The 19,940-nt window shown below is 38.7% G+C and overlaps 1 pseudogene; it reads right to left on the bottom strand.

Moving 5' to 3' along the window:
• Positions 1–881: 881 nt before the first annotated feature.
• Positions 882–1,901, bottom strand: LOC131408172 (olfactory receptor 8B3-like; annotated as a pseudogene).
• Positions 1,902–19,940: the final 18,039 nt, after the last annotated feature.

Raw genomic sequence — 19,940 nt, 5'->3', positions numbered from 1 at the left:
AAATCTTATTAGATAAGTAAAAGAACGTCTAACATGTTTCTCCTAACTTAATGTGAAATATTTTCCTTTAAGTGATAAATAAACTCTACAGTAAGAACTACATGCTCTTTTTCAAAATATTTTATGTCATTTTAGATAGTAATGAATGTACATTTTATAATAAACCAGTTACCCCCCTTACTGAGATCCTAAGATGTGTGTTACGCCTTTAATCATACTCTGTTAATGCTCTTTGGCAGTAAAAGGTGGAGTTATATGTATTCTCTTCAACATTAAATGAACTGGGCTGATAGAAGCTCTTAAAAACAGTGACACGTGGTACAGATTTTGCCATTCTCAAAGGGAACAAGAAAGGACAGATTATAAAAAGAAAGTTGGTAAAAAAAAAAAATAGAATAAAAGGAAAAGATCAGAGGGATCTGATTATACTTTAAGCTGTATACACAGTTTGTAATGAAGACATTTCGTTGAATCCTGCTGCCTATACCAGCAACAATATTAATAAGAATGAGAATGCTTCTATAGTATTTGGCACTTCTGCGTTTAGGTGAGCAAGCTGTTATTTAACTTTCAGTAACTTATGAAACTCTATTTGTCCAGATTAGGAATAACCCAGGAGAAAATATGGGGAAAAAATTAATGTATATTTGTTCCTTTTATAAACACATTCCCAGTTATTAAATAAACTGGTACAAGGTGCAAGAGATACAAAGGCAAAAAATGAGACAAAGTCAGCTTTAAGGGAAATAATAAGACTAGTCTATCACACCACACATAACACAATCTGTAGAAGCAACATGGTTATGGACAAATCTCATCTTGAAAAATACCAATAAAATTAAATAAAAAATTGATATTCTTTACATTATTGCTGCTTTGAATTAGAATATGTTTCTCCTCCGGATTTTAAACAGAGCTTTCCTCAGTGTAACTTTGATATCCTTGTTCCTCAAACTGTAGAGCAAGGGATTGAGCATGGGCACCACATCAGTATAAAATTAGAAGAAAATTTTTGCGGGTCCATACATCCAGGAGATGAATATTTAAGAAACATGAATGCTGCTGACACCCAAAAAAGAGAAAGAGCAATGATGTGGGAGCTACAGGTACTGAAAGTTTTGATCTCCCTTAAGTGGATTTGATAAGAACACTGCTACTAAGGATAAAGATACAAAAAATTAGGGTGGTAAAATTGGGCAGTGATATTAATACCCACAACAATGAGAAATACTACCCCGGTGACATAGGTACTGGTAAAAGAAAATTGGATGAGAGGTAGGATGTCACACAAGTAATGGTTGGTGATATTAACATTGCAGAAGGATAGTCTAAGCATGTGCCCCGTGTGGGCAGTGGCTCCAGCAAGTCCCATCAAATATGCAGCAAAACTTAACACAGAAAACACCTGATGGGACATGGTGACCTTATACATCAATAATGGCTTACAGATGGCCACATAGCGATCATAGGCCATTGAGGTCAACATATAGCGTTCAGAGATGACAGAAAAGAGAAAAATGAGGAGCTGAGTCATGCACCTGACATAGGAGATGATATTCTTCTTTGATACAAAGTTCATCAGCATCTTGGGGGTGAAAACAGAAGAGTAACAGAGATCAATGAAGGATAGGTTGAAGAGAAAATAGTACATGGGGATGTGGACATGAGAATTTAGACCAATAAGCGTGATCAAGCCAAGGTTGCCCACTATGGTGACAATGCAGATCGTTAGAAACAGGTAAAAGGGGGTTTCTGGAGCTCTGGACGGTCTGTTAATCCAGCAAGAATAAATTCAGCCACTTGGAGTCATTTCTAGCCAATATTCTCAAATTTGGAAATCTATGAGAACAGATGAAAATTCCATTAATGGAGAACCCAGCTGTGTTCTTACAACTTCTCATTTATGAGAAGGGAACTCAGACTGGCAGAAATCAAATAAGTTCTCCTTTGCTTCATAGGATCTGATTGTACTGCCCCACACCCCTCAAAATTACAGTCGCGCGTCAGCTCACGATGGAGATACATTCTGAGAAATGCATCGTTATGTTACCAGCACCAGTCAGGTTGGTGCGGCAGGGGTCCTAGGTTCTTGGTCCAGAGAAACAAAACACTTTAAGAGCGGACACACAGCAGAAGTTTTAACAGAGGAGGATTTCTTAGCAAAGCGAAAGTACACCCTCAAGGGGAGGGGCAGGCAGGCTGAGGGGGAGAAACTGCAGGAAAATTGTGGCTGTCGGAGGCTTTGGAAGGTGGGGTCCCAAGGGTGGGTGAGGGTCTTGGAACAGTGTGCCAATCGGGGCATTGTCTCCACCCCCATGTCGGGAGGGGGAGATTCTTTCCTTACATAGGCATCTCCGGAACAGTCATGGCGGTGATCCCCCACAAGGGAGGTCAAAATAACAATGCGAATGAGGGTATAATGAGGCTTGGGGCTACTCTCAGGTTCCGGGGAGTACTGCACATGGAAGAGTCGCTGTCCTGTAATTAGGACGCGGCGCCTGGTGGAGTGACCTTGCTGTAGGTTGGGGGGAGTGCTGCACATCGGAAGAGCAGCTGCTGGGCAATTAGGATGCTGCACCTGGTGGCCTAACCTTGCTCTCAGCTCATATCTAGCTTCCTGCCTATCTCAGTTAGGCGATGTCATCATTCTGTGAAAGTCATCAACTCTACCTAGACAAAACCAGATGGTATAGCCAACTACACACCTAGGCTATATAGTACTAAGCTTATGGGACCACCATCATACACGCGGTCTGTCGTTGACTGAAACATCAATATGCAGCACATGACTATACATCACTCTGTCTTTTGTTGTATGAGCTGCAAGTGACAAACAACTGCTCCTGTCTTTACTGGAAGACAGAGGGAGGGAGTGACTGAGGAACAAGTCTTTCTGCTGATGAGCTTCGGTAGTGGGGATGTATCCCGCATCTCTCCCTCTCATTCATCTGATCCTTCACTTCATGGTTCCTACTCATGTTTCCAAAATCCAAATAGATAACTCAGTTCCCCTCTGATGACCATCAAGAAAGAGAGGATTCCTCTAGGACAGAGACCATACAGATATTCTGCTTCCTAAAAGGAAGTCTCTCACAGTCTATAGGTTTTTCAGATAGTTTACTACAAGATTCCGTGACGTCAGTAATTGATTTCAGGTAATTGAGGAGACCCTTGGCAGCCTAAGATTTATAATTAACCATACACTCCAGTGTTCCTACACATTCTCCTGCTTTGTTCCATTCTAGCTGGACAGAAGGGTGAATGTGCTTTCCTTGGTTTTGTAGGAGGACCTAAAAGAGAAACACAATTATTTTGACTGCTGATTAAATTAGTTATTTTTGTGAAAATGTATCAAGCTATATACTTATTATGATGTAAACTTTTCTATATGTATAGTATATTTCAATAAAAAATTTTTAAGCAAAAACCAAATCTGTTTTTCTGATGTTGGCATGTTCTGGATGTGTCACTTGGAACTGCTATAGTTCTCCTGCTACTGGACGGAGGATGAAGCCAATACAGGGTATGCTGAGAATAATGCAAGCAGTAGAATCAGAGCTTCTTGTTATTCAGTATAAATACTTTTCCTCATTTTTCAGCATCAGACAGAGTGAGAGAAAAATAGAAACTCGATTAACTCACTCTCCTTTCATTGAGACAACTCAATGCTGACACTTTTTGTGAGTTTCACCTGCACTGTCCTGGAAGAACTGGCGTTTGAGATATCAAAGATGAGCAGATATAGTCACAGAATCTTCTTCTTCTTTTATTGGCAGAAGAGTCACAGGATAGATTTCACAGTCTGAATGGTCCAGGAGTCATTCTGAAATGTAGATCAAACTTGTGGTTATAAATTTACTAAGAGAGTATGAAGGGAAACCACACACATTACACCCGAGCTACCATGTTGTAGAGCACACAGCATTTGCTTAAGTCATAATTTTTTTGACCTGAGTGGAAATCTAAGTGTAGATCTCCCCTAGCACCTTCTCATCGTGATAAGCTCTGCAGGGAAGAAATTGGTGTCTGTGTTTACACTTTAATTGTGACAGTAAATCTTAATTTCCCATCAGGGATTGTACATTCCCCAGGGCGTAGGAGAAAGGATCCTCTGCTGTCCCTTATAAAGATGCAAATAATTAATGTCATTGAAAATTTCACTAGTTATCATTCTAGGTAACATATTAGTTTTAGTAAGGATTTATAAACATTTCAGTAAAGTTTGCTTATTATGCCCTTTTTTTAGCATGTTAAGTACATTTAAATTATTATTGTTGGTGTATATTTTATAAACAGGTACCAAAACGATACTTTTTAATTGGTTTCAGATTTTATCGTTTTAATAAAAAGGTTATTTGATATAATAGCAATATGTTATTACTTGAAAATTTACTTTGGGTTGTCCTGACTCAGTGTCTTTGCCTTTAACAGATTAAAATCAAATCTGTAAGAAAAATCACTGTAAATAGGCTTCCTTTTCAAGTAAATATGACTTTAGAATTCCTAGATATGTATTAACTTCTACTTGTGGTTGTGAGTAGGCATATAAGGTTTATTTTGAAATGAGTATAAATTCCCAAGAAATTGCAAAAATAATGCATTCAGTCCCTTGAACTCCACCCAGCTTCCTACCGTGGTGAAACCTTCAACAGCTGTAGTATAATAGCAGCACCAGGATACTGACGTTGGTATAATAATGTGAACTAGACTTCATGACTAGAGATATTTTTTCAGCTTTCAGCAGTTTTACATGCATTGAGTGTTTGCATTGTGTGTGTTTATGTGTGTGTGTGTGTGTTTAGATCTATTCAATTTGATCCCTTGTATAGATTCGTGTAACCACCACCACAATTAGCATACAGGGCTGTTCCACCACCATTTAGGAACTCCTTTATATTACCTCTTTATAGTCACATCGTCGACTCCCACCTTCATCTCTAACTGCTGGCAACCACTAAGCTGTTCTACATCTCTATAGTTGAATGTTTTGGAGAACAATAAATGAAATCACGCAATAAGTAATCTCTGTTATTGGCCTTTTTCACTAAGCATGGTGCCCTTAAGGTGTATCCCATATGTTCATATATCAATGGCCTGTTCCTTTGATCACTTAAGTGGGAGTTGAACTTTTATCCCGTGTGTCAGTAAAGAGGTGGTACAAGTCAGCATTCCAACTTCACTGGGGTGATTTTCAGGGCTCAACATGGTAAATTTTGAGTAATAATAATTTTTTAAAAAATCTAATAGGTTTAGAATCAAAACACCCAAGTTCTAGTCTTAGCTCTATGATTTAAAGGTTGTGATTTGGAACAAGCCATGAACATCTCTGAACATTAGTTTCATCATCTATGAAATGGGAACTAGGACACACTTTCCCACGTATTTCACAGTTCTTCCCTGAGGAACACATAGAGGGACAGATGTGACACTGCAGAGAAAACTGCAACACAACACTCCTCCTAAGAGCAAATGTAAAATTCTGTGTATATCTCTATTTTTTAAGTGGAACTTTTCAACTTTATGTCAGACCTCTGTCCGACATAAAGAGACTTGAAACACCCCAGGTGATTTCACCAGCTCTCCCACTCACTGAGGAAGATGGGAGTCTCTGTCTCACAATTTAAATCTTCCCACACTGAGTGAGCTTCGACTCTCTATAGGTAGAGAGAGTAGAAGGTTTGTCATATTTGTATGACAAACTCTGCATATAAACCAACTACTTTATCTGGTGCTCGGATGAATATACAGTGAAATGTCCCAATGCTTGAGGGCAAAACCAACGGTGTCAGACTTAGGGAAAAATACTGTGACTGTACCCAACACAGACATTTGCTGACATAGTCAATTTTCAGGAGTAATGTGACCATATGAGACCAATTTTAGAATCTATCTACATGTAAGATGTAACTTTATTATGTTGCATTTTAAAATCTACCATTATATCAGTCTCTTACATTACCATATTTGTTCGTCGTATACATCACATTGTCACACATTGCAGGGACTCAGCAGGTAAAAAAAGCATTTTTTTTTAACATAAACAAATGTACGAATGAAGCAGTAACCATAATCTCTGGCCAGATTCAGCAAGTAGTTTTCTGCACAGCCCTGCCTCTCTGGAGCTGCAACCAGAAACCATCTACCTGAATTTGCTTGTAAAGATTAAAAGTGGGTTGAATACCAAGCAATCGATGTTAGGCAAGAATCTCATAAAACATAAGACTTGAGGTCACTGTGTGTGTGTGTGTGTGCGTGTGTGTGTGTGTGTGTGTGTGTGTGTGTTTCTGTGTGTCTGTGTAGGGAAACAGTGTGAAAAGGAGAGGAGAATACAGTTCAATAAAGTCGGGGGTACAGAAATTAAAGGGATATAGAAGTCAAGACCCTTTCTACTTCTAGTTTTCATTAGCCCTTAACCACAGTGCACCCTGATCGTGTTCATTTCAAATTGGATCCTGAGCAACAATGGCAGCTCGCTCAGAGAAAGTTTACATTAAACAAATTCAGGGTGTAAACAAGGAAATTTATTTCTGTGCTTCATCTAGGAGGACCATATTCTGTTAAGCCTAGAAACTCCAAGCTTTCACACTGACTTAGAAACAGCTCTGTCCTAGTGCACAGACACAGATGATTCCAACACCCTACCTGATTCACTCTTAGCTGTGACACTGTTAACCGAATCGTAGCTTGCCTCATAAATTGTTGATGTCATTCATATAACATAAAACCTACTAAGGATAAGTATGCTGTGCTTGTAACATACCTTGACTTGATTCCCTATCTTTAGAAAAGAGTCCAAATAGATGATACAGAGTGCTTATTGCTAAAAAAAAAAAGTCTTAATTTGTTTAACTATCAGTTAGGTTGCCTCTTTAAAATGTTATCATCCTTAATTATTACAAACTGTATTTAGACTACTTTTATTAGTTTGTTTCTAATTAGCTGAAGACAGAAATTATTTTTAAAGAAAGTTTATCTTTTCTGTAAATTAAAGAGATTTCATTTGAATTTTGAGGCTCATGAAATGAAAGACTAGTGACTAGGGTTAAGCCACTTTTTGGGCCACCTCAAATCATGATAAAATACATAACAGGGTGGACGCACCTCTGCAATGTATACAAAGATTTCCAAATAGCACAGATATTATTTACTTGTTAAGATACACTTTTCTTCCAATATGGAAAACAAGTTTCTCAAAGGAAGAGTAAGTAAAAGGAAAACATGAAAAAATACTCCAACACAGATCAACTATTTCCTATAAATTGGACTGGTAAAATTAAAATGAAGCATGTTGATATTGGGGTCAGGAGATGGAGTATGAGTGGTCAATTTGAACCATAAGACATGGATTTTTGATTGCCAATCAGCTAAAAACAAACAAACCAACAAATTAGTTACATCAAATTTTAACATACACAAATATTGAGTGGAGATTAGGAAAATGGTAAATAGTTAATACTATTAAAGGTATCTTGGAAAATATTTGTTACTTGATACATCAAATTGAGATTTTTTAGAGAAACGCTTTTTGCCTTCTTTTCCAAAAACAAAATTGATAATCCAACATCCTTTTCAGAAAAGATATTCTCACAATTTGGTTTATTCACCAAATATTTCTCTTAGTTGTCAATGCTCTATCAGCTGTAATATAAGGTTTTTGTACCTAAAAATCCATGTGGAAGCCAACAGAAACAGGAGTGATTTAGTTGTTCCCAGGGCCTCCAGCCCTGTTGTTTAACTTTGTAAATATCAAATAACTTATGCTTTCCCTATCAAGAGAAATCCTATGATCTCCATAACTTTTCTAGGGCCTTCTAGAAAGGACATAGTCATATAGGTAAGGGCTTTCATTATCATTTACTTTCTAAATTCCTTCTTCCTAACTTGAGCTCCAATTACCCCTCACTGTTTTATCTCCTGTAGGTGCTACCTTCTCTCTACCTGATTCTGCAACTGTGGCTGCAGGTTTTCCAACTTCATTCCCCAAAACACTACTAATATATGCACATTGTGCGCAATAGTTTTTGCAAAGCTTTATGGATAGTGGGATATATTTACAATACTCTACAGAACAGGATACAAACTCAGATTGAATGTGGTTTCTAACCCTAATGACCACTCCCTACACAGAGACCTCTTATTTATTGGCCATGTGTCTGTTGAATCGTGCTGAATAACATGTTTCTGGGCTCCTTTCTCTCCCATGCCCTATTCTCTGAATAATGAACATTTGCAAATGTTCCAAATTCATTTTTTTAATTTGCAGAAAAAGTAACCTCTCTATTTGCGTCAATCATCTCCTCAATATACTAGCCCCAAATGCTTCCTCTTATCCACTAAAGAACCATCAAACTATTTTCCTAAACAAAAAGGAAAATAAGTAATACCCAACCTGAAAGAAATTCAGTTTCATCCTGAAACAAAGCAGATTCAACTTTCAAATTAGCAATGTATTCTAATATTCCATGCTTACTGGAACAAAAAGAATAGAATAAAGTACACAAATTACACAACCAAGAGTAGTTTACCTGAAAGAGAAGAAAACAGTTTAGACTTTTTCTCTAAGAAACTGTGTGACTTTCAGTAAATCATTAACTACTCTGAGTTTCACCTTCGCATGCACAAAACAAATATATTTTGACAATCAGTTATGTGCTGGTGTGACTGCACAAAGATAAAAAAGAAAACTCTTTGCCAAAAGAAGGTTGATACATAATGTTTACAGAGACAAAATAGATTATACTTGATGGTGTTTATGGAGTCTTCAATCTCTGACGTTTAAATAAGACATATTCCTGCCAATTACAGAATGGAAAGAAGGGAGTAGAAACGGAGTATCTGATTCATGCTTCTAACAGCTAGAGCACATAAGCACACTCTCAAATGATACAATGTCACTCTAGTGTGAATTAATTTGATTATCTGAAAACCACTCATATTTTTCTGCAGGAAAAATTAAGTTCAAAATGATAATGAGATCATAAGTCAAGATGGCAGCGTACGCAGATTCTGAACTCACCTCCTCCCGCGGACACAGCCAATTTACAACTACTCGTGGAAAAATTACCCCTGAGACAGAACTGAAAGCTGGATAAGAGGAACTCCTGCAATAAAGGACAATCGTAACTGAGGTGCAAGAGACAGAAACTCCCTTCTGGAGAGAAAAAACGCCACCTTCACAAGCCGCAGTGCCTCACGGCTGCCAAGGAGCAGCCCCAAGGGCCGAAGACCTCCTTGGAGGAGCAGGTCCCTGAGCCAGGGAGCGGCACCCGGTGGGGGCATTTTGTGGACTCAGCACAATCGAGACGAGTGGCATAATATCTGACTTTCCCTGCTACTAAAATATTGGGGGGTACCCCCAGAAAAGCTGGTTCACAAAGAAATTAAAACCGGCTCTTAAAAGGCCCATGCGCAAATTCACCCATTTCAGAAAGCAACCTAAAATCACCAGAAGGAAATGTGCACAGTGTTTTGGTGAAAAGAGAATCACCTGATAGGCCCTGAGTGCATCTCTGTGAGAGGTGAGACCTCTCCAGGGACTGGCACATTGGCGGAGGCCATTGTTGTGTCCTGGTGTGGGCATGCTGACACAGACTCCATTGGAGTTCTCCCTGGGGCCTGCTAGACCAGGTCTACCCCACCCACTAGAGCACTGATTTAATCCAGCTCAACCAGGGCAGGCAGCCCACCCTAGAGACTGGCTCCACCCAACAACAAGCCCTCAGGCAACTTGTGGGCCTGCATAGATTGGTGACTGGATTCTCTGCAGCCTGGCAAGTGAGCTGACTTGAGCGGGCAGGGTGTGCACAAGGAGCGGGTGGAGAGTGTGGGGCGGTGGTGGAGTGTGTGGGGCTCCTGCCATGGAGAGACTGGGTCTACTTCAGGAGGTCGGGGCGCGCACACAGGGCAGGAATGTGTTGACTGTGTGTGTGGACCTGTGGGCAACAGGGCTTGTCAGCTGCAGAAGACTTGTGCTTCTCAAAGACACACATATGGGGTTTTCCCCGTCTTCCAAAGCCTGAAACAATTGAGTGCTCCTGTGCCTGAGGCCAGCCCCACCCAGCTGCAATCCTCAGAAAGCCTAACAACCTGCCACACTGGGGGCCTACTCACTTAAAGAAATACTGCAACACAAATGTGGTATTAGAACTTGCAGCCAACTGTGCTGGGGCTCCCCACACCTGATAAGGAGACTGAAGGGCCCACAACAACTACAAGCAGCTGAGCATTACAACAGCTGGCCAGGAGCATAACTCAGCCTCCCTGGGCGCCTACAGGGAGAGCTACAGGCCACAACAGAAGGACACATGTAGCCCACATGGGGTCACCACTGGAACATTGAGAACTGAGGGAAGCATTGGAAGCCTCCTAAGGCATCACTTACATAAGGTCACCTATCCAAGAGCAGGAGACGTAGCTGACCTACCTAATACGTAGACACAAGCACAGGGAAAGAGGCAAAATGAGGAGGCAAAGGAATACATTCCAAGTAAGGGAACAGGACAAAACCCCAGAAAAGGAACTAAGTGAAACAGAAATGAGCAACCTACCTGACAGAGAGTTCAAACAAAGAGTGTTAAGGATGCTCACTGATCTGGGGAGAAGAATAGATGAACTCAGTGAGAATGTCAACAAAGAAAAGGAAGATGTAAAAAAGAACCAATCAGTAATGAAGAATACAATACTGGAAATGAAAAATTCACTAGAGGGACACAAAAGCAGAGTACAGAATACAGAAAAACGGATCTGCAGGCTGTACGAAAGACTAGAAGAAATTACTCAAGCTGAACAGGTAAAAGAGAAAAGAATTAAAAAGAGTGAGGACAGTCTAAGGGACCTCTGGGACAACATCAAGCGCACTAACATCCGTGTTATAGGTGTCCCAGAAGGAGAAGAGCGAGACAAAGGGGCAGAGAATCTATTTCAAGAAATAATAGATGAAAACTTCCCTAAGCTATGGAAGGAAACAGACATCCAGGCACAGGAAGCACAGAGAGTCCCAAAAAAGATAAACCCAAAGAGGCCCACACCAAGACACATCATAATCAAAATGTCCAGAATTAAAGATAAAGAGAGAATCCTAAAAGCCGCAAGAGAAAGACAAGTGCATACAAAGGAAACCACATAAGGCTATCAGCTGGCTTCTGAGCAGAAACCTTACAGGCTAGAAGAGAGTGGCATGGTATATTTAAAGTGCTAAAAGGAAAAAACTTACCACAAAGAATACTCTACCCAGCAAGATTACCATTCAAAATGGAAGGAGAGATCAAAAATTTCCCAGACAAGCAAAAATTAAAGGAGTTCGTCACCATGAAACCAGGGCTACAAGACATGTTAAAGGGACTGATTTAAGGGGGAAAAAAGAAGACCACCAATCGGAAAAATTATCTATTTCCCTGATAAGAAGGTAATGGATACAAATGCACAAAAAAGAGGTTAGATATGATATCAAAAACATAAAATGAGGGAGGAAGGGAGTTAAAGAGTAGAGCTTTCCGACAGAGACCATCAATTCTGTATAGAAGGAGAAAGGAACAGAGAAAGACTACTAAAACATTGAGAAAAAACAAAAGTTAAAAAATGGCTGTAAGTACATACTTATCGACAGCTACTTTAAACGTCAATGGATTAAATGCTCCAATTAAAAGACATAGGGTGGCTGATTGGATAAAATAACAAGACCCATATATATGCTGCATACAAGAGACACACTTCAGATCTAAAGACACTCACAAACTGAAAGTGAAGGGATGGAAAAGATACTCCACGCAAATGGCAATGAAAAGAAAGCTGGGGTAGCAGTACTCATATCAGACAGAATAGACTTTAAAACAAAAACTGTAAAAGAAGCAAAGAAGGGCATTACATAATGATCAAGGGAACAATGCAACAAGAGGATATAACACTTGTAAATATCTACGCACCCAATGTAGGTGCACCTAAATATATAAAGCAATTATTAACAGACGTAAAAAGAGAAATAGACAGTAACGCAATAATAGTAGGGGACTTTAACACTCCACTTACAGCAACGGATAGATCATCCAAATAGAAGATCAATAAGGAAACATTGGCCTTAAACGACACACGAGAACAGATGGACCTAGTAGATATATACAGAGCATTCCATCCAAAAACCGAAGAATACACGTTCTTTTCAAATGCACGTGGAACATTCTCCAGGATTGATCACATGTTAGGCCACAAAACAAGTCTCCATACATTTAGGAAGATTGAAATAATACCAAGCATCTTTTCTGAGCACAATGGTATGAAACTAGAAATCAACGATAGGAAGAAAATCAGAAAAGCCACAAATACATGGAGATTAAACAAAATGCTACTGAACAATGACTGGGTCCATGAAGAAATCAAAGAAGAAATCAAAAAATACCTGGAGACAAAGGAAAATGAAAATAGGACATGCCAGAATTTATGGGATACAGTAAAAGCAGTTCTAAGCGGGAAGTTTATAGCAATACAGGCCTATCTCAACAAACAAGAAAAATCTCAAATAAACAAACTAACAATGCACCTAAAGGAACTGGAAAAAGAAGAACAAATAAAGCCCAAAATCAGTAGAAGAAAGGAAATAATAAAAATCAGAGCAGAAATAAATGAAATAGAGACTAAAAAAACAGTAGAAAAAATTAATAAAACCAAGAGCTGGTTCTTTGAAAAGATAAACAAAATTAACAAACCTATGGCTAGACTCACCAAGAAAAAAAGAGAGAAGGGACAAATAAGTAAAATCAGATATGAAAGAGGAGAAATTACAACAGACACCTCAGAAATACAAAAGATTATAAGAGAATACTTTGAAAAGCTATATGCCAACCAATTTGACAATCTGGAAGAAATGGACAAATTCTTAGAATCATACAAACCTTCCAAAACTGGATCAAGAAGAAGTAGAGAATTTCAATAGACCAATCACCAGTAAGGAGATCGAAACAGTAAATCAAAAACCTCCCTAAAAATAAAAGTACAGGACCAGACTGCTTCTCTGGTGAATTCTACAAAACATTCAAAGAAGACTTAATACATATCCGTCTCAAACTCTTCCAAAACATTGAGGAAGTGGTAAGCTCCCTAACTCATTCTACGAAGCCGACATTACCCTGATACCAAAACCAGACAAGGACAACACAAAAAAAGAAAATTATAGACCAATATCACTGATGAACATCGATGCAAAAATCCTCAACAAGATACTAGCAAATCGCATACAACAATACATTAAAAAGATTATACACCATGATCAAGTGGGATTTATTCCAGGTATGCAGGGATGGTTTAACTTTCGCAAATCAATCAACGTGATACACCACATTAATAAAATGAAGAATAAAAATCACATGATCGTCTCAATGGATGCAGAGAAAGCATTTGAGAAGATACAGCATCCATTTATGAGAAAAACTCTGAATAAAATGGGTATAGAAGGAAAGTACCTCAACATAATAAAGGCCACATATGACAACCCCACAGCTAATACCATCCTCAATGGTGAAAAACTGAAAGCTATCCCTCTAAGAACAGGAACCAGACAAGGATGCCCACTGTCACCACTCCTATTTAACATAGTATTGGAAGTCCTAGCAGAACAATCAGGAAAACAAAAGAAATAAAAGGGCTCGAAACAGGGAAGGAAGAAGGGAAACTGTCACTATTTGCAGATGACATGATTTTATATATAGAAAACCCTAAAGAATCCACCAGAAAACTTTTAGAAGTAATAAAAAAATACAGTAAGGTTGCAGGATACAAAATCAACATACAAAAACCAGTTGCATTTCTATACACTAACAATGAAGTAGCAGAAAGAGAAATTAAGACTACGATCCCATTTACAGCTGCAACAAAAAGAATATAATACCTAGGAATAAACTTAACAAAAGAGGTGAAAGATCTGTACACCAAAAACTATAAAACATTGCTGAAAGAAGTTGAAGAAGACACAAAGAAATGGAAAGATATTCCGTGCTCTTGGATTGGAAGAATTAACATAGTTAAGATGTCTACACTTCCTAAAGCAATCTATAGATTCAATGCAATCCCTATCAAAGTTCCAACAAAATTTTTCACAGAAATCGAACAAATAATCCTAAAATTTATATGGAACAACAAAAGACCCAGAGTAGCTAAAGGAATCCGAGAAAAAAGAACAAAGCTGGAGGTATCACACTCCCTGATTTCAAAGTATACTACAAAGCTGTAGTAACCAAAACAGCATAGTACTGGCACAAAAACAGACACACAGATCAATGGAATAGAATCAAAAGCCCAGAAATAAACCCACACATCTATGGGCAGGTAATCTTCGACAAAGGAGCCAGGAACATATAATGGAGAAAAGAAAGTCTCTTCAACAAATGGTGTTGGGACTACTGTACAGCCACATGCAAAAAAATGAAAGTAGACCCTTACCTTACAACATACACAAAAATTAACTCCAAATGGATTAAAGACTTGAATGTAAGACCTGAAACTATGAAACATCTAGAAAAAAACATAGGCAGTACGCTCTTTGACATCGGTCTTAGCAACATATTTTCAAGTACAATGTCTGACCGGGCAAGAGAAATGATAGAAAAAAATAAACAAATGGGACTACATCAAACTAAAAAGCTTCTGCACGGCAAAGGAAACCATCAACAAAACGAAAAGACAACCTAACAATTGGGAGAAGATATTTGCAAACCATACATCTGATAAGGGGTTAATCTCCAAAATGTATAAAGAACTGACTCATCTCAACAATAAAAAAACTAACAACCCAATTAAAAAATGGGCAAAAGGCCTGAACATTTATTTCTCCAAGGACGATATACAGAGGGACAACAGGCACATGAAAAGATGTTCAACATCATTAACTATCAAAGAGACATGCAGAGAAATGCAAATCAAAACTACAGTAAGATATCACCTCATACCTGTCAGAATGGCTGTAATTAACAAGACAGGAAACAACAAGTGTTGGAGAGGATGTGGAGAGAAGGGAACTCTCATTCACTGATGGTGGGAGTGCAAACTGGTGCAGCCACTACGGAAAACAGTATGGAGATTCCTCAAAAAATTAAGGATAAGACTACCATATGATCCAGCTATTCCACTGCTGGCTATTTATCCAAAGAACTTGAAAACACCAATGCCTAAAGATACATGCACCCGTGTGTTCATTGCAGCATTATTCACAATAGCCAAGACTTGGAAGCGACCCAAGTGCCAATAAAGGGACGAATGGATAAGGAAGATGTGGTGTATATATACACAATGGAATACTACTCAGCCATAAGAAAAGATGAAATCCGGCCATTTGTAACAACAGGGATGAACCTTGAGAGTATCATGCAAAGTGAAATAAGTCAGAGGGAGAAGGTCAAATACCGGTTGATCTCACTCATTAAGTAGTAGATAATAACAATAACAAACAGACACATAGAGACAGAGATTGGATTTGTGGTTACCAGAGGTGAAGGGGAGGAGGGAAGAGCGGGAAAGGGATAATTCGGCACGTGTGTTGTGATAGATGGTAATTAGTATTTGGGTGGTGAACATGATGTAATCTATGCATAAATATAGGTATAATGACGTACACCTGAAATTTATACAATGTTATAAACCAATGTTACTGCAATAAACCAAAATTTTTTTTAAATGATAATAAAAAAACACAGGATATATTTCTTATTTAATGTTATTGGTAAACAGGAAAAAAGATGGAGAGGATATTGTGGAAATGGTGAGGAAAAAAAGAAGACCTATTCTACAAAGATTGGAAATAAATTATGAGAGAATACTCAAATTTCTTTTACCATGTTAAGCAAATTTTTAGTGGCAGTAAAATATTTTAATTAAACAATTAAAAAATATTTTGTAATTATTTTAGGGGCTGGGCCGGTGGTGCAGTGGTTAGGTGCGCATGCTCTGCTGTGGCAGACTGGGGTTCCCAGGTTCGGATCCCAGGCACACACTGATGCACCGCTTGGTAGGCCATGCTGTGGTGGCGTCCCATATAAAGTAGACGAGGATTGGCACGGATGTTAGCCCAGGGCCAGTCTTCTTCAAGAAAAAAGGGGAGCATTGACATTGGATGTTAGCTCAGGGCTAGTCCTCCTCAAAAAAAAATATACATATATATTTTAAATAATATTTACATTAATTTTTTTTTTAAAGGGGTGAGATCCCAGCTCTCCACCAGGTCAGTCCCCTCCACCTTCCCCAAATCGCCATCCTTTCTCGGTTTTTTGTTTGTTTTTTTTGTTGTTGTTTTTTTATTTTATTTTTTAATTTTTTTTGTGAGGAAGATCAGCCCTGAGCTAACATCCATGCTAATCCTCCTCTTCTTGCTGAGGAAGACCGGCTCTGAGCTAACATCTATTGCCAATCCTCCTCCTTTTTTTTTCCCCAAAGCCCCAGTAAGTAGTTGTATGTCATAGTTGCACATCCTTCTAGTTGCTGTATGTGGGACGCCGCCTCAGCATGGCCAGAGAAGCGGTGCGTGGGTGTGCGCCCGGATCCGGACCCGGGCCACCAGTAGTGGAACACCCGCACTTAACCACTAAGCCACGGGGCCAGCCCTGCATTCAGTTATAAACAGGGCAGAAGCTTTCTCAGTCTATTCCCCAAGGATCAGTTTCTAGTTGTAATAGAGTACTAAGGAACTGTGATTACATGCAAGACTATAATCTTTCTTTAGTTCCTTAGGGACCCAAATTTATTCTCAAGTTTTCCCTTCACTGTAGGGATTGTACACCCCTCAAAAGAGAGCCAAAACTAAACTCTCATTTCCCATTCGGTAAAATGGTACAAGAGGAAGCCCTAGACCTTCATACCCTCATGAGCACACTCATTCACAAATGATTGATGTAAAGATTCCTTTTGTAAGAAATCCAGATACTTGTTAAGAGGGTCCTGTACCCAGATCTAGCATGAACCAGTCATATTGAAACTGTTAGAGAAACTCAAGATATCCTCTTCTCTTTATCCCTATCCTTGTATGGCACCTTGTCAGTGGGACAAAAATCCCCCCCTTCTTAGATTCTCCCTGGGGAGGGAAAGAGGTTTCCTATGCAGGCAGTGACCCAACACTTTTGAGGGCTCTCTAGAAGACTGGCTTCTGCACAGCCTGTCTGAGAAAGCTGAGAGACACAGGACATAGCATACTTCAGCAGCCCAGGGTGAGAAAGAACCAAGATGGTGGTTTGGGCTGTTACCATAGTCATATCATCATATCATCATGTTAGAGGGTTATCATAGTCCCTCTACCTGGCTCAGACAGAGTTAGCAATTGAAACTCCTATCTGCCAACTTTTCCCTAGTGAAGGAGAAACGAGCAGCATGCATGAATGACCCAGTTTATATGGGGGTTGCCTGAGGAATTGGTTTCAGTCTTACTTGTTTTAGAGTACTGATGGGACCTGGCACACTCTCGACGCCGAGGGGGCCACTAAGAGCAAAGAAAGTGGGTTGGATGAACACAAGGTTGAGAGTACTCCAGAGTCTCTAGCCAGACTTATTGGTGTGGGCCTGATCCAGCACAAGGACAGTCCATGAAGACAAGGACAGGTGGCTGCTTTGTCTTATGTGCAGACACCAATGCAGAGTCCATGAAAACGAAGACATGTCCAAATATTTTCCAAAAACGAACGAGATAAATCTCGACAAAGTGACCCTAATGCAATGGAAATAAGTTATTTACCTGACAGAGACTTCAAAATAACTATCATATTGATGCCCACTGTAGTCAGAGAACAATACAAGATCCAGGGTGAAAATGTCAACAAAGAGACAGAAAACTTAAAAATACTAAACAGAGACCATGGCGATAAGAATACAACAACTGAACTAAAAAATGTACTGGAGGGCTTCAACAGCAAACCAGATCAAACAAAGTAAAGGATCATTGAATTTGAAAAAAGATTACTGAAAATTACTCAGTAGGAGAGGCAATACAAAAAAAGGAATGAAAAATCGTGGAGAAAGCTTAAGGGACTTATTGGACACTCGCAAGTGGCTCGATACACACATTATGGAAACCCTCGTAGTAAAAAAAGAGTAAGAAAAGACTAGAAAGCTTATCCAAGGAAAAAAGGCTGAAAAATTCCCAAATCGTGGCAACTTTCCATTACTGTGACCTAGTTAGAGAAAGATAAATCCCACAGTAATTGCATTATGAATCTATACACACAAAGACCAAGAGTCAACTACTTATTCACTCTCCACTTTACTTAACTGAGCCAGCCTTCCATCTTAACACTAAAGTCTATCCTGATTTCCAGGAACAACGCTTATCCAGAAAGGTGAGATATATATGCTCTAACCCAATATGCTGGGACTCAACACAAAGTTGCTTATTGCAACTGGAATTACAATTGTGATACCTGGTTCTGATTCAATCATTGTTTTATAATTCCTCTGATGATTGAAGCACAGTCTTTTCTATATGCCTAAATATTTCCATATTTCAAATTTCAAATTCTTTTCATCACAGATATCAAAAATAGTGCCTCAAAAAGTTCTTCAAAAATAGACTTGGTGAAGAAAATAGAAAGGATGAAGAAAACCAAATTATATAATGTGGAATGAGAACTGTACCCTCTTTACAATCATCTAAACATAATAACATATAACCTACTACAAATCTATACAACGGGATCGGGCATTAACGTTACTCCTCCCAGAGACACTTGAGGAAATTCTTCACTGAGTGTGATAAAGGGATTGTTTCTGCCCTTGATGGGTTTGGTCTGAATTACTCCATAGATTACTCCACCTCTGCTGGTTTCTTCTGTGTGAACAATTTTGTACTAGAAAGACTGTACACTTGGGCTTTTATTCTCAAGTCTTTGCTTATGGACGAGTTTAATATTTAATTTAAGTGGAGGAATAAGCAATGGTTTGTATCTTAATTTATTGTGAAATTCAGCATAAATACATATAAAAGACTACAAAATATACTTCAGCCATTATATAAAATGAACAGCTTATAACAACCATGCAGATCTAAAATAGAATATTACCAGCTCCCCAGAGCCTTCTATGTGTCCCTACTGGATTTATTCTTCCATTCTCCATCTTGACTCTGTTGCAATCACTGCCTGGCTTTTTTTTAGAGCTTCATCACTTAAGTAGGGCCTCATGGTCATCTGCATCCAGCCAGCAGAAGGATGAAGAGAATGTGGAAATGATTACTGTAGTCTACCCTTGTGTATTTCCATTTATTGTTTAGGCCAGTATAAAATAAGGACATATTAACTCATTCTAAATTAGATAATAGAGCTATCATATATGAAATGTGAAAGATACTTTCTTGACCCTTTGCTTATTTTAGCGTTTACTTTTTTGTTCTGAGGAATTTTACTCACTAAAACAATTGCTCATGTGTCACTGATATTTAAAAGTAGGGTAAATTTTGTTTAAAAATAATAACAATACCCTGATAGATTTAGAATCAAAACACCCAAGTACTAATCTTACCCTTATCACTTAAAATTTGTGATTTGGAACAAACCACGAACATGTCTGAGCATCCATTTCATCATCTATTAAATGAGAACTAAGATTCTCTCTCCTTGTTTCTCACATTACTTCCCTGGGGCATACATACAGTGACAGATGTGACATTGCAAAAAACAGTAAACACGTAATAGCAATTATAACAGTCATAATACAATATAGATGTTATATTAATCTCTATATTAAAATAAAGTGGTTTAATTTAACTTTATGTCAGAGACGGACTTGAAACAGCCCAGGTGGTTCTCCCAGCCCTCCCACTCACTGAGGAGCATGAGAGTCTCTGTCTCAGAATGTAAAACTGCCCCATACTTGAGTGTGATTTTACTGTTTAAAGGGGCATATTGTGTACAACAAAGCCCTGCAGGTAAACCAACTACTTCATCCAATGCTCAGCTGATAATACAGTGAAATGTCCCAAT

The sequence above is a fragment of the Diceros bicornis genome, chromosome 7, assembly GCF_020826845.1.
Source record: "Diceros bicornis minor isolate mBicDic1 chromosome 7, mDicBic1.mat.cur, whole genome shotgun sequence".
Lineage (NCBI taxonomy): Eukaryota > Metazoa > Chordata > Mammalia > Perissodactyla > Rhinocerotidae > Diceros > Diceros bicornis.
Note: the sequence above shows the minus strand (reverse complement) of the source record. Positions and strands in the feature narration are given on the sequence as shown.